Genomic DNA, 14,868 nt, shown 5'->3' with positions numbered 1-14,868 from the left:
CTTCATTAGAGGTGAGGTCTCCCTTTTCATCTCTAATACTGTCAATTTGGTTTTCTTCTTTCCTTTTTCTTATTAGATTGACTAGTACTTTGTCTATTTTATCTGTTTTTTTCAAAGTACCAGCTTCTAGTCTGATTTATTAATTCAATAGTTCTTTTGCTTTCGATTTTATTAATTTCTTCCTTGATTTTTAGTATTTCTAATTTAGTTTCCATCTGGGGATTTTTAATTTGCTCGCTTTCTAATTTTTTGAGTTGCATGCCCAATTCATTAATCTCTGCCCTCCTTAATTTGTTAATATATGCACTCAAGGATATAAATTTCCCCCTGAGTACTGCCTTGGCTGCATCCCACAGAGGTTTGGTAGGATGTCTCATCATTGTCATTTTCTTCAATGAAATTATTGATTGTTTCTATGATTCCTTCTTTGGCTAATTGGTTTTGGAGAATCATATTATTTAATTTCCAATTAGTTTTTGATTTTCTTGTCCAGGTGCCCTTACTAATTATTATTTTTATTGGATTATGATCTGAGAAGGTTACATTTATTATTTCTGCTCGTTTGCATTTGTTTGCAATGATTCTATGCCCTATAACATGGTCAATCTTTGTGAATGTGCCATGTGCAGCTGAAAAGAAGGTGTATTCCTTTTTGTCCCTATTTATTTTTCTCCACATATCAATTAAATCTAATTTTTCTAGGACTTCATTCACCTCTCTTACCTCTTTCTTATTTATTTTTCGGTTTGATTTATCTAGATCTGAAAGAGGAATATTTAGATCTCCCACTAGTATGGTTTTACTATCTATTTCCTTCTTAAGCTCTGCCAGTTTCTCCTTTATGAATTTGGATGCTATGCCACTTGGTGCATATATATTGAGCAGTGTTATTTCCTCATTGTTTATACTGCCTTTAATCAGGATGTAATGACCTTCCCTGTCTTTTTTAATCATATTTATTTTTACTTTGGCTTTGTCAGAAATCATACTAGCCACTCCTGCCTTCTTTTTCTCATTTGACACCCAAAAGATTTTGCTCAAGCCCTGAACCTTAAACTTGTGTATGTCCACCCGTCTCATATGTGTTTCTTGTAGACAACATATGGTACGATTTTGGTTTCTAATTCACTCTGCTATTTGCTTCTGTTTTATGGGCGAGTTCATCCCATTCACATTCAGAGTTATAATCATCAGTTGTGCATTTGCTGACCTTTTCGTATCCTCCTCTATTCCTACCCCCTTTTTCTTATACTGTTTCCTTTTAAACCAGTGGTTTTCTATTAAGACTTTATCCCTTATCCCCTCCCTTGATTAACTTCCCTTTCTACTCCCTCCCTTATTTCCCCCCCCCTTTTTGTTTTTAAAGGCCTTATGAATTCCCTCCCCCTTCTTCTCCCCTCCCTTTTTTTGACCTCCCCACTCCCCTGTTTCCCTTGGTTTATCCCTTCTGACTTTCTCAGAAGTGTTAGATAAGAGTTTTATGTCCCAATGGATACTATAGCTACTCTTCTTTCTCCGGGTTGATTACACTGAGAGTAAGGTTTGATTATTACCTTTTAATGCTCTCTTCCTCTCCTTCTTATAATAGTATTTGTCCCCTCTCCGTCCCATGCCCTCTTTGTGTGTAATAGAATGTCCTATTTTTCTTATTCACTCAAGTTTCTCTTGGTGTCCCCTGCTATTCACCCCCTCTTTCCCATCCCCCATGTCATCTTAGATTATTTAGTGTTCCACCCTCACCCTGTGAATTATTCTTCTGATTACTATAATAGTGAATACTATAATAGAGAATAGAGTTCACTACATAGAATTATACATAACATTTCTCTACATAGGAATACAGATAATTAGATCTTACTGAGGCCCTTAAAAAGGCAAATTTAAAAATTATAAGTTTTCTTTCTTTCCCCTCTGTTTCTTATTTACCTTTTCATGTTTCTCTCAATTTTTGTGGTTGGATATCTAACTTTCCATTTAGCCCTGGTCTTTTCTGTGCAAATACTTGGAATTCTTCAATTTTGTTGAATGCCCATACTTTCCCCTGGAAATATATAGTCAATTTTGATGGGTAGTTGATCCATGGTTGCAGGCCCAGCTCTCTTGCCTTTCTGAATATTGTATTCCAAGCCTTGAGATCTTTTAGCGTGGAGGCTGCCAGATCCTGTGTGATCCTGATTGGTGCTCCTTGATATTTGAATTGTCTCTTTCTGGCTTCTTGTAAGATTTTTTCTTTTGCTTGAAAGCTCTTGAATTTGGCAATTATATTTCTGGCCGTTTTCTTATCTGGATCGAATATTGTGGGTGTTCTATGAATCCTTTCAATGTCTATATTGCCCTCTTGTGTAGGACTTCAGAGCAATTTTGCTGAATAATTTCTTTTAGTATGGAGTTCAGGTTTCTATTAATTTCTGGTTTTTCTGGAAGATCAATTATTCTCAAATTGTCTCTTCTAGACCGGTTTTCTTGGTCTGTCACTCTCTCATTGAGATATTTCATGTTTCCTTCTATTTTTTCAGTCTTTTGACTTTGTTTTATTTGTTCTTGTTGTCTTGAGAGATCATTAGCTTCTAATTGCTCAATTCTAGCCTTTAGGGATTGGTTTTCGGCTATAATCTTTCGGTTTTCGGCTATGATCTTTTGGTTTTCGGCTATAATCTTCTGGTTTTCGGCTATAATCTTCTGGTTTTCGGCTATAATCTTCTGGTTTTCGGCCATAATCTTCTGGTATTCCTTTTCAATCTGGTCATTTCTGGTGTTCAATTTGCTTATCAGTTCATTTGGTTTCTGAGCCTCACTTTCCAATTGCAAGATTCTACCTTTTAAACTGTTATTTTCTTGCCAGATCTCTTCCATCTTCCTCAGAATCTCAGTTTTGAACTCTTCCATAGCTTGTGACCCGTTTTCCTTATTTGAGGAGGGTCTGGATGCTTGTTTGTTCTCCTCTGTTTCCTCGGTTGTCTAGATTTTCTCTGTGTAAAAGTTGTCGAGTGTTAAAGACTTCTTTTTCTTGTTGTTTATCTTTCTCTTCTGAACTTCCTGAGTCTGGGTAGGCATCATTAGCCCAGCAGCTTCTCAGCTTTATCCTCACGCTCGGGGTCTGTCCACGGTCTTTTGGCTCCTGAGGTCTGAGTTCTGGTTTTTTCCAAGGTCAAGCCCCCTGGTGGACCCCCTTGCTTGATCCTCTGCCGTAGGTTCCTTTACAAGTGTCAGGGCGCTGCTTCCACAGTCGTATACCTGTCTACACTCTCACTGTATGTTTTTTTTAAAAAAATGGTACATAGTTCACAGTTTCCTATAAGATAATCATTTTTGTTCTTTGTTATTTTGAAATGTCTGTGTTTCTTGATGATTGCTAAGTTCATAATAAAAAAGAACAAGGAATCAAAATGATTATAAATTCATTTATTTAAATGATGCATTACTCTCACATTTTAAAAACATAAATTCCTAAATGCTTAGTGTAATATTTTTGTTTTAAATATTAATGTGATCTGTAAAACAAGTTATATTTATGCCTTTTCTTTTTGTAGTAAAGTGAAGGTGAGGGTGGCATTTTGAAGAGGTCCCCCAGGTCAGTCCAACTTCATCCCCTCTAAGCTAATACATTCAACTTTCCAGACTTCAGTATCATACTTCATCTGCAGTTTCACCCTCGAACATCCCTCAGCTATGCTTGTTCCCCCTTTTCCCACTGGTGAATTCCTCCTGAAGGCCTCCATTTTGAGGATTAGCCCAGGTCAGTCAACTTTAATTCCCTTTCAAGAAGTGCTTCTGACTTTCTGGACTTAAACACCATGCCCTCTGCAATAAGTGCCTTCCTATCCTTCTTCCCTTCTTCCTCCTTTCTAGCTCCCTATTATATGTGTTGTCTTCTTCCATTAAACTGTGTTTGTATCCTTAATGCTTAGCACAGCACCTAGTACATAATAAGTTTTTAATCCCCTTTCAAATGGAATTCTCCCTGTAACAAAGAAAAACAAGCAAAATATGTTTGATATGTTTTTTATTAGCTTAGCATAATATTGGTGTGGGGAACTGTTGAAGCTTTTCATATACATACACACACACACATATAAATCTGTCCTCCACAAAATCCTGTTTTAGTGGAGTGTTATGGTGGTTTTTCCCCCTTAAAATTATTACCTTCAGTGTTAGAAACAATACTATGTATTGATTCCAAGGCAGAAGAGTGGTAAGGATTAGGCAATGGGAGTTAAGTGACTTGCCCAGGGTCACACAGATAGGAAGTGTCTGAGGATAAATTTGAACCCAGGACTTCCCATGTCTAGGCCTGGTTCTCAATCCATTGATCCACCTGACTACCCCCTGTTTTGGTGGTTCTTGAAGGCTAACCACAAACTAGAAGTTCTAACAAGATAGAAAGCATGGGGTATGGTTCTGGAAGATGACTCTATTTTCTGGGGATCTGACTAGTAAAATACAAAGAAACTCATTACCAAGAAATTGGGGATTAGGTGATGGATTCTTTAGACATGGCAACCCCATAAAACAAGAAAATTCAAAATGGCCCTTTTTTTGTGAAGACCCTTTCTACTTCTATAGTGATAGTGGCTAAATGGTTGAAAGGAGTACAAAGATTTCTAAGAATCAACAATTTTTTTAAACCTGCCTACATACGGTATTCATTTAGTAGTTGATACAATATCAGATCTTTGTCTCTGACAAAGCTGAAATACTTCTAAAATTAAACCAGAAAATATAACAAAGTTGCAGATAAATAGAAAAAAATCTTAGTCTTTCCTTGGAGAGAAATGGAGTTGATAGACAATGAAAGATAATGATAGATAATGAAATGAAATGATAGATAATTAAAGACATTAAGAAATATTCCATGATCCTGTAAATCAAGTCAATATATACACTAATACTCAATGACTTGTAGATGAAACTGGAAAGAGAATAACAAAGACAAAAAATGAATAAATTTGCTTTAGTGGCTTACTCTTATCACCAAAGATACTGGACCTACCACATTCAAGCCAATCAATACCCAATGTGCTACATGAGAAAATGTAAATATTTAGAAGAATGAAGTCAGGAAGAGTAGCTGGATCATACCAAATACAGATGAAATTGGTAGGGGTGGTTATATAACTTTGAAAATATTGAGGGATCAGTTTTCAAGACGTCTCAGGATTAGAACACTAAATATTTTTTTAAAATACAGATCAGACCATTCCACTTAAAAAGCAATTTAAAAAACTTTAACAAATACCAATCCACATTCTCATAAAATCTTTATGAGAATGATCTATACATATTTCAATGATGTCCTTGATGAAAATATGACTAGGGAACAAGCTAATTTTACAAACTATTTTCTAGAACAGATAATATTTTTATAAGCATAGAATTCCTCTCTGTGGATTACAAAAACAAACATGTTTGTTAGAGTGAAATGCAGGTTTAATTTTGTCTTTGAGTAAAGAGACTCATTAATATATGAATATTATACAAGATTCTTTGGTAGATGCAACCATGGAAACATTTATTAACCGATCCTTGATTTAGTATTGAGTCATAAGAGACAAAGACTCAGCAAAGGTGTTTAAAATTGTTGAGGATGCCTTGCATTGTCCAAATGGAATAGATTCCCAATAGATGGCAGAATTCTTTTTATGTACTTCATGAAGTTTGCAGATGGCATTGTGCTAATTGCTAAACATAACAAAAATTCCTTCCATACTTATTCCTTTGCACTCATCATTACCTTCTACCCAGCATTCCTTTGTTTTCACTCAGTTTGTCAATACTATTCTGGACTCATTTTTCATCCTTACCCAGTGCTGACTACATGCTAAGATGTTTCAATAAGTCTTCCTCCTTCACCTCTGAACTTTTTGCTTCTAGGTACATAACACTCAACTCTAGATAAATTATACCATTTTTACCTCTTCTTTTTCTACACCTAAGATGCCAAATGCTGCTACATAAATTCATTCTGAGTTCAATATATCTTTTTTAGTTTTAAATTTTTGTTATTATTTTTTTGCTTTTATACAATCTTCATTTCTGAATAATTCCCTTCCTTGTTCCCTACCTAGCAAGTCCCTGGTGAAAAAGAAGAAAATATGTGTGTGAGAGAAATAGTTCAGTAAACCTAATCAATATTTGACCAAGTCTGATAGTATGTATCGTGTTTGACACCTGTAGTCTGCCACCTTTGCAAAGAAGGGGAGGACATCAATTTTCTCAGCTTTACTTTAGGGACATATTTGGCCATTATAATTCCACAACATTTAATTTGGGTTTTTGTTGTTGTTCTTTACATTAACAATATTTTGGTCACATAATGTTTTCTAGGTTGTGCACCTGTTCATATATGCCTTCTTATGGTTTCCTATAGTCTTTATATTCATTATTTCTCAGAGTGCAGTCATATTCTATTGTGTTTATGTATCACACTTTATCTATTTCTTCATTGATGGTCATTTCCTTTAATTTTTGTTCTTTGCAACCATGAAAGTCCTACCATGCATATTTTAGTGTATTAGGAATGGTTCTATCTTTGACCTCCTTGAGGAAAATCAGATATGAATATTTTAGTCACTTTCTTAGCTTAATTCCAAATTAATTTCTAGAATTCCAAATTAAATTCCAGAAATGACTGGAGCAGTTTGCAACACCAACATTGTATTATTACACTTGTCTCTGTGATTCTTCTAATATTAATTGTTCCTGTCTTTTTTGATCTTTGCCAGTTTCTGAATGTGAGGTGAAATCTTATGAGTTACTTTGATTTGCATTTTTTTTCTTATTAGTGATTTGGAGCATCTTTCATGTAGTTGCTAATAAGAATGCAATTCTTCTTTTAATAGCCATTCATATTCTTTAGCCACTCATCCCTCAGGGAATCTATTAAGTGTATGTTCTCTAACTTCCACTGGGCCCTCTAACTTCAATTGCTAAATAACTGTTCTTTTATTCATGTCTTACTGCTGCTCTTCCCTGTTATGGCTGTTTCAAATCTCTTTTTCTTACCTTATGCCTCTTATTCCACTGCATTCCCACTTCCTGCTAATACTCAGCAGATAACTTTTTATCCTGCTTTATTGAAAAGACTGAGATAATTTGTTTTGAACTCCCTAAATACCACTTTTCTTCACTCACCATTTCTTGCCTCTCCCTCAAGAGACAAATGCATATTCTCATGCTTTTCCAGTCATCTCTTTCTCTTTACCAAAACTAAATCCTCTATATTTGATATCTTCAATTCCATTTCTTAATTTGCCTCTGACCTTTCTTCAGCATTTTACACTATTGATAATCCCTTCATCCTAAAAACTCTCCCTTTCCTCTTTATTCCTTTATTTTGTAATACTGTTCTCTCTTAACTCTCCAATCCAACTGCTTTTTCTGAGCCTTTTTTGCTGGATCATCATACGTATACCCTTTGTGTGAATGTACTCCAAGGCTCTGCATTATCTGACTTGTTCTTATATTCCACTCATATAGAGTGGCTCATATTCCTCAGGCTTCTCAGTGTAGATTTAGGAGTTCTAAGTTGCATTAGGACTACCAGGCTGCCTAAGTAAGGGCATAAACTATCTTAGTTTTTGTCATTGTATCTCTAGTATCTGACACAATGCCTGGCACACAGTAGGCACTTAATAAACATTTCTTGTTTCTGTTGAAACACTGTGCTATCAGTCTTTCCTTCCCTTTCATGTCCTTTCAAGATCTCTTTCACTGTCCTCTTCAATCTACAAATATTCTCTTGTTTCTTCTATCATAAAAACTTTTCCTTTGACCCTGCCACTCCCTTTCTCTCTTCCTGGTCACTGACAAACTTCTAGGATGTATAATCTTTAATCAAGTATATTACATTATATTTACTTCCTTGATACTTTCAGTCCTCAACCTCATGCACTCTGGCTTCTATCCTTACCATTATATATATATGTGTGTGTGTATGTATGTATATATATATATATATATACATACACATATATATATTATATATATACATACACACACATATATATTTAAAACTTTTCAAGGTCACTGATAATGTCATCATAAAGGATTATAACTAAGAACTAAGCTGTATCAATTGATGCAGCACAATTTTTTAATCCATAAAGAAAACTAGTGATAGTAAAATAAAAAATTTTATTTCAGAGTGAAAAATTTTGTGTCAATTGATATACCTGGCCCTTTCAGTGACCTCTTTTTTGTTCTCATCATTTTTGACCTTTGTGGCATGTGTTATTATGGACTACCCCTTCCTTCTGGATACCTTCTGTCACAGGGTTGTGGTGAAGTTCAAATGAGATAATGTATATAAAATCTTTCCTAAACTTTGAAGTACTACAGCTATTTAAATATCATTATGGTCACTATCCTTTCCTCCCTTGGTTTGTATGAGATCACTTGAAATTCTCCTATTGCTCTGCCCTACCATCTCCTTTCTTGGCTCCTCATCCTCCTTCTCCATGCATTTGGTTGACTACAGTTTCTTAAAAAGAACCTCTTCACTCTAATCCACAGATGAGCAATCATGACTTTAGAAGCCTGATCAAGAGGTACAAAATGACACATACATTTTCTTTTTTTTCTTTTTTGTTTAACTCTTGCCTTTGTTATAAGGAGTTTTATTAAGTTCCTTCTGTCTCATTAAGAGCAGAAGTTCTGTCTAAAGAAGTTTTATTAATATCACTCTGTTGCTTTAAGAGGCAGAGAAGATAGCTCTCGCCCTCCATCACTTTAAGAGACCAGCCATAAAAGGAAAGACCAGTTAAGAAGGTCCTTCTCTCTAACTTCGGAGAGATCAGGGTGGCATCAGTGACTCTCTGTCAAGATGATCTGACAGCTCCTTCTGACAGCTTGTTTCCAGATACTGGGTTGGACAAGTTAAAGACATATTAATTAAAGTTCATCAATTAGGTAATTAAGATAGTTAGAGAATTTAATATAAGTTAGACAGAGAAGGCCCAGACTGGCTTACTTTGCTGGGCAAGAAGATCCTGCCAAGAAAGGCAGTTAGAAGTAGGGTTCTTTAGAGATTTTAGTATAGGATTTGGGTTTTAAGATTTAGTATAAGATTAAGAGATACTACTATCTTATTTCCTACCTCCCATTTCCTATCCCTACCTCTCCTCCAAATAAATAAGGACACTGGTTTACCAAACAGCCCTCCGCAACATTCATCGACCTCCATCAATAATATTTACCCTATAACAGCTAGTTATAACTCTTGCCTTTGTAATATAACAGCTTGTCTATAAACATTTATTAGTTAGAACACCTTACTTTCTATCTTAGTACTAAGTATCAGTTCCAAGGCAGGAGAATGGTAAGGATTAGACAATGGGGGTTAATGACTTGCTCAGGGTCACATAGTTGGTAAATGTCTGAGGCCAGATTTGAAGCTAGGACCTCCTGTGACAAAGCCATAAGATACTTTAGACCCACTGAGGTAAGTAGCCACAAAAGACAAGTTTGCAAGTCTGCCTCAGACCTTGGGCAAGGGCCAGTCTCATGTGCAGCTGCAGGGCTATGGTTATAAAAATAGTTTTTGATAAGAGGCTAAAAAGAATTCCTTAAGTGGGCTAGAAGTCTCTAAACTTGGGTTGTCTCAAGATTTCCTCAAGCCTATCAATAAACCAGTCTGGGCTGGAAGTATTCATGTATATGAAAGTCCAAAAAGAAATCTTTGTAGTTTGTGAGAAACCTTTGTACCCTGAAACAGCCTGTCACATTATGGTTTGACTGTGCTCCCTCCTTCTTGTGTAGCTGTGTCTTTATTGCTTTTTATGAATCACCTGTCATTGTTCTGTGTATTGCTTGAAATTCCTATATATGCTAGACTCAAAGCTCATTAAAGCAGATTTGTTGCATTTTCAACGTCTCTCACACAGCCTCATTCATTCATTCAACCATTGAAGACCTCTGCACCCTCTTGTATCCTCTCTCTCTGTCTCTCTTTCCTTCTCCTGCTTCTCTTAGCTGGTTCTCAGGAAGCCTATAACTTGATCCTATCAGCCATCCCCTATTGGCCAGATTCTAGACTGCTACACTCCTGTTTCCAGGTCTGGCTCGCTATCCACTAAGCCACCTAGCTGCCCCAGTTGATTTCTTTTCCTTTTTATTTGTTACAATGACAGGCTTCTTTTAGACTCTAATAATAATTATAAAAATTATTATTATATATAATATAATATATAATATAAAATAATAATAATTAGAGGAAGGAGTGAGTTAGTGGGAAATGATAGAGATGTAAAAACAGTAAAGAGCATCAATAAAACAGGGAGAAAAAGAATTTAGAAGGGAACACAGAGCAATTTTGTTACTACTTTGTTAAATGTAATATGTAAATTTTAGGAAAAACAAACCATAATAAACATTCTCATATTTATATTAAACCCTATATTTATTATTCTTTGTATATTAAAAGGTTTATTGATTAATTACTGTTAGGTTCTTCATAAAATTATTTTTCTTATTTCTTTCTCCCCATAGTTATTCTCTCTCTCACCAGAATTTATTGATTATTTCTATGTAGATAACTTCCCAAATTATATTTCTATGTTTAATCTCTGCCTAAAACTCCAGGTCCATATTTCCAACTGCCTGCTAGATATTTATTTCCGCTTGGATGACCCTCTAGTATTACATAATCAACATCCAAAACAGAATTAATTTTCCACTAAAGCCTATCTTTTTATCTAATTTTGTAGATGATACAACTATCCTCCATAGGTATCCGTCCAACCACCTGAGCCACCTTTGATTTTCCATTTCCATTGTCTCACACATCCATTCAGTGGTCAAGTCTTATTGATTCTTCCTCTGAAATATCTCATATCCATTCCCTGTTCTCAAGTCTCACTGAAGCTATTCTTGTTTTGATACTAATTTTTTCCCCTAGACCAGTGATGGTGAGCCTTTTAGAGAGGGAGTGCCATGCCCACTCCTGCCCCGAAACTGCATGCCATGACCCCCCATGCTGAGTACACCCCACCCCTCCCTTGTCCTACATAGGGGAGGGAGAAAGCGCTTCCATTGGGCTGCTGGACAGAGGGGCGGGTGAAGTAAGGAATGTCCTCAGCAAGTGTAGAGAGGGGAAGGGGAGTAGCCCGAGCACTCTGGTCCCCTCCAGCTCTGTACCTGTGACCTATTCACCTTACCCCCTGTGCACTCCCATTGGGCTGCTGGGTAAAGGGGTGGGTGATGTGAAAAAATGTGATCAGGCTCAGAGGAGAGGGGGAAGGGAGCAGCTCCACCCAAGTCCCTCTGCTTTTCTAGTAAGGAACTCTGGGGGTGTGGGGTGGGGAGTGAGTGTGGCTGAGTGCCCACAGAGAATGCTCTGCATGCCACCTTCGGCACCCATGCTATAGGTTTGCCATCACTGTCCTAGACTCTTATATAACAGCATCCTAACGCATCTTCCTGCCACATGTATCCACTTTCTGATTTTTTTTCACCCTTTTGCCTGAGTAATTTTCCTAACACTTTGCTCTGATCATATTATCACTCTATTCAAGAGGTTGCTCTCAAAGGCAAGTGGTCCCAGACCTATATTTAGGAACCACAATGGGAATAGATACTATTAGAAATTTTGTTGCTTACTACCTAGTTCAAGTAATACATCTAGGGTGGTCTAAGGAGGACACTTGTGCCCAAGGGTGGTCTTCTAGGGGTAAGGAGTGGCCATTAGGCTCTAGATGATGTATAGAGAGATGAGCAAGTTCAGAGGCAAGCTGCAGCAATGAGGCTCAGACGCCAACAGCACAGTAGGGTCTCAATTCTAACTCGTTGGGCACTGAACTGGTCTTCTCTTGGCTAGTCCCCATCCCTAGTGTCTATAGACTTCCTGTTCTCCTTATGTAGATCAGGGATGGGAAAATGACTCACCGTGACTTTTTCTTGGATTTCTTTTTCAGGACATTTGGTCTGGTATGTTTTATAGATCCGTTTCAGGGGAGGTTTCTTGTGGGGGGCAGAAAGAACAGCTCACTGTACTGCTTCCTGCTACTCTGCTATCTTGGCTCCTTATATATCTTAAGTATTTATGTTAATTAATTATCTATGGTACCTGTCAGCATAATGTAACTTCTCTATTTATTTTACAAAGCCTAGGGGACAGCTAGGTGGCTCAGTGGATTGAGAGCCAGGCCCAGAGATGGGAGTCCCTGTGTTCAAATCTGGCCTCAGACATTTCCTAGTTGTGTGACTCTGGGTGAGTCTTTTTTTTTGTTTTGTTTTTTTTGTTTTTTATTTTAAACCCTTAACTTCTGTGCATTGACTTATAGGTGGAAGATTGGTAAGGGTAGGCAATGGGGGTCAAGTGACTTGCCCAGGGTCACCCAGCTGGGAAGTGTCTGAGGCCGGATTTGAACCTAGGACCTCCTGTCTCTAGGCCTGGCTCTCAATCCACTGAGCCACCCAGCTGCCCCACTGGGTGAGTCTTTTGACCCCTATTGCCTAGCCCTTACCACTCTTCTGCCTTAAAACCAATGCACAATATTGATTCTAAGATGGAAGGTAAGGGTTTAAAAAAAACCAAAGCCTGTTTTTGCATTTGCCTTATATGAGATCATAATGTGCTATTACTGCCTTTTTCAGCTGATGCGTAATAGATTTTTGTTCTCACTCTTTACCTGAATTCTTTATGAACCATTGCAACATATTTCTGGATTCTGGTTTCTAATTCATTCTATTATCCTATCCATTTTATGAGTAAATTCTTCCCATTCCCATTCCCAATTATGATCATTAACTGTATTTTCCTCCATCTTATTCTCTTATATTTAGTCTCTTTTTCCTTCCTATCCCCTCTTTAATAAAGAAGAGGTGGTGATTGAGAAGGACTATACTTTGATTGATGCAATTTGTGGTCATGTCCTATTTTTTAATATAAATTTTTTCACTTTATTGTTTATCCATTTTAAAAAATGAGATAAATTCTTGGTACTGCCCTTAGAGGAAACACTAAAGATTAATGTAGTAAAATGTACAGTATATTTTTAAGCTCTATAAAGCTATGAAATGTTTATAAAAGCAACATGAGAAACCACAACACACTCTCCTTTCCCCATCATCCCTTACCTTTTCACAACCTGACTTTTGTTCACACAGGCAGGTGTATAGCCCCATGCACACAAACATTCACAGAACCTGCCTGACCCTGAGGGTGATTCAGTTTTTCCTTTCTAGGGGCATATTGCCTCTCAAAACATTGCCATCTGGCTTCTCAATCCACTCCTGGCCAGAACATAAATCTCTATGAGATTAACAATTAACTCTCCTCTACTATATACATGACCTTTTCTCAGACCTTATCCTGATTAACTTCTCTTCATCTTTATACTGTTGAGCTCTCATTCCTCCTTGACTTCCATGACAATATGTTCCTCCTAGCCTGACTGATTCATTTTATTATTTTATTAAATCATTATCAATCTTGTGCCATTGATACTTTCCATTTGGCTTTCAAAGTCTTGAGTAATGCTTTTTTTAATCTTGGTCTACCCTCTTTTAGGCTGAGTAATTCTCTTAAAACTCTCAGTCATGATTTAAGTGCCTCTTCCAGGTAAAGCTTAGTGATATCCAAATTGCTCTTATCAATTTCAAGGGAATGCTTGTCCCTCTGAACTACAAATCCCAGATGACCAGGTCTCACATTCTGCAAGTATTATATATACACACTTCCTCTCTCTCTCTCTCTCTCTCTCTCTCTCTGTCTCTGTCTCTCTTTGTCTCTCTCTGTCTCTCTCTCTCCCTGTATGGGGTATATAGCTCACTATCCAGGCTCTTTAGACATTAGACCCTCTTATGAAAATTATACTGGAGTCAAACCCTTCTCCTGCCTCTGTACCTTTGCTTATATTTAGAATATGTTCTCTACTTACCTATATTTCTTAAATATATCACTCTCTTTAAGATTCAGTTTAAGAACCTCCTCCTTAAATGATAAATATTGGAGGAGATGTGGGAAAATTGGGACACTAATGCACTGTTGGTAATTGCAATCTGGTCCAACCATTCTGGTGAGCAATTTGGAATTATGCTCAAAGGACTCTAAAGTAGTACATACCCTTTGATCCAACAATACCATTTCAAAGTCTGTATCCCAAAGAAATTTTTTAAAAAGGTGAAAGGATCTGTACAAAAATGTACAGATGTACAAAAATATTTATCGTAACTCTTTTTGTGGTAGCAAAGAACTGAGGGGATGTCCATCAATTGGGGAATGCGTGAACATGTTGTGGTATATGATTGTGATAGAATACTGTTGTGCTATAAGAAATGACAAGCAGGATTTCAGAAAAATCTGGAAAAACTTGATGAATGATGCAATGAATATGAACTGATGCAAAATGCAGTGAGCAGAACCAGAAGAATATTGTATACCATGTCAGCAATATTTTTTGATGAACAATTATTAATGACCTAGTTATTCTCACTAATACAATACCAGAGACTCATGATGAAAAATGCAATCTGCCTTCTGAGAAAGAACTAATGGAGTCTGAATGAAGACTGAAACATACTATATTTTCCTTTCTTCCTACTTCTTTTTTGATTATTTGAGATTGCCTTGACAAAATGACTAATATGGGAAAATATTTTACATGATTGCACATGTAAAATCTATATCAGATTACTTACTGTCTTAGGGAGCAGGGAGAGAAAGAATGTAGAGCACAAATTTTTTTTTAAATAATGTTAAATCTATTGCCAACATTAATAATATGGAAATAGGCCTTGATAAATGATACATGTAAAACCCAGTGGAATTGCTCATTAGCTATGGGATGAGGTAGGGAGAAGTGGAGGGGAATGAACATGAATCATGTAACCATGAGAAAATATTCACAAACAAATAAATAAATGGAATTT

Source organism: Gracilinanus agilis, chromosome 2, assembly GCF_016433145.1.
Source record: "Gracilinanus agilis isolate LMUSP501 chromosome 2, AgileGrace, whole genome shotgun sequence".
In the NCBI taxonomy this organism is placed as follows: Eukaryota; Metazoa; Chordata; class Mammalia; order Didelphimorphia; family Didelphidae; genus Gracilinanus; species Gracilinanus agilis.
Note: the sequence above shows the minus strand (reverse complement) of the source record.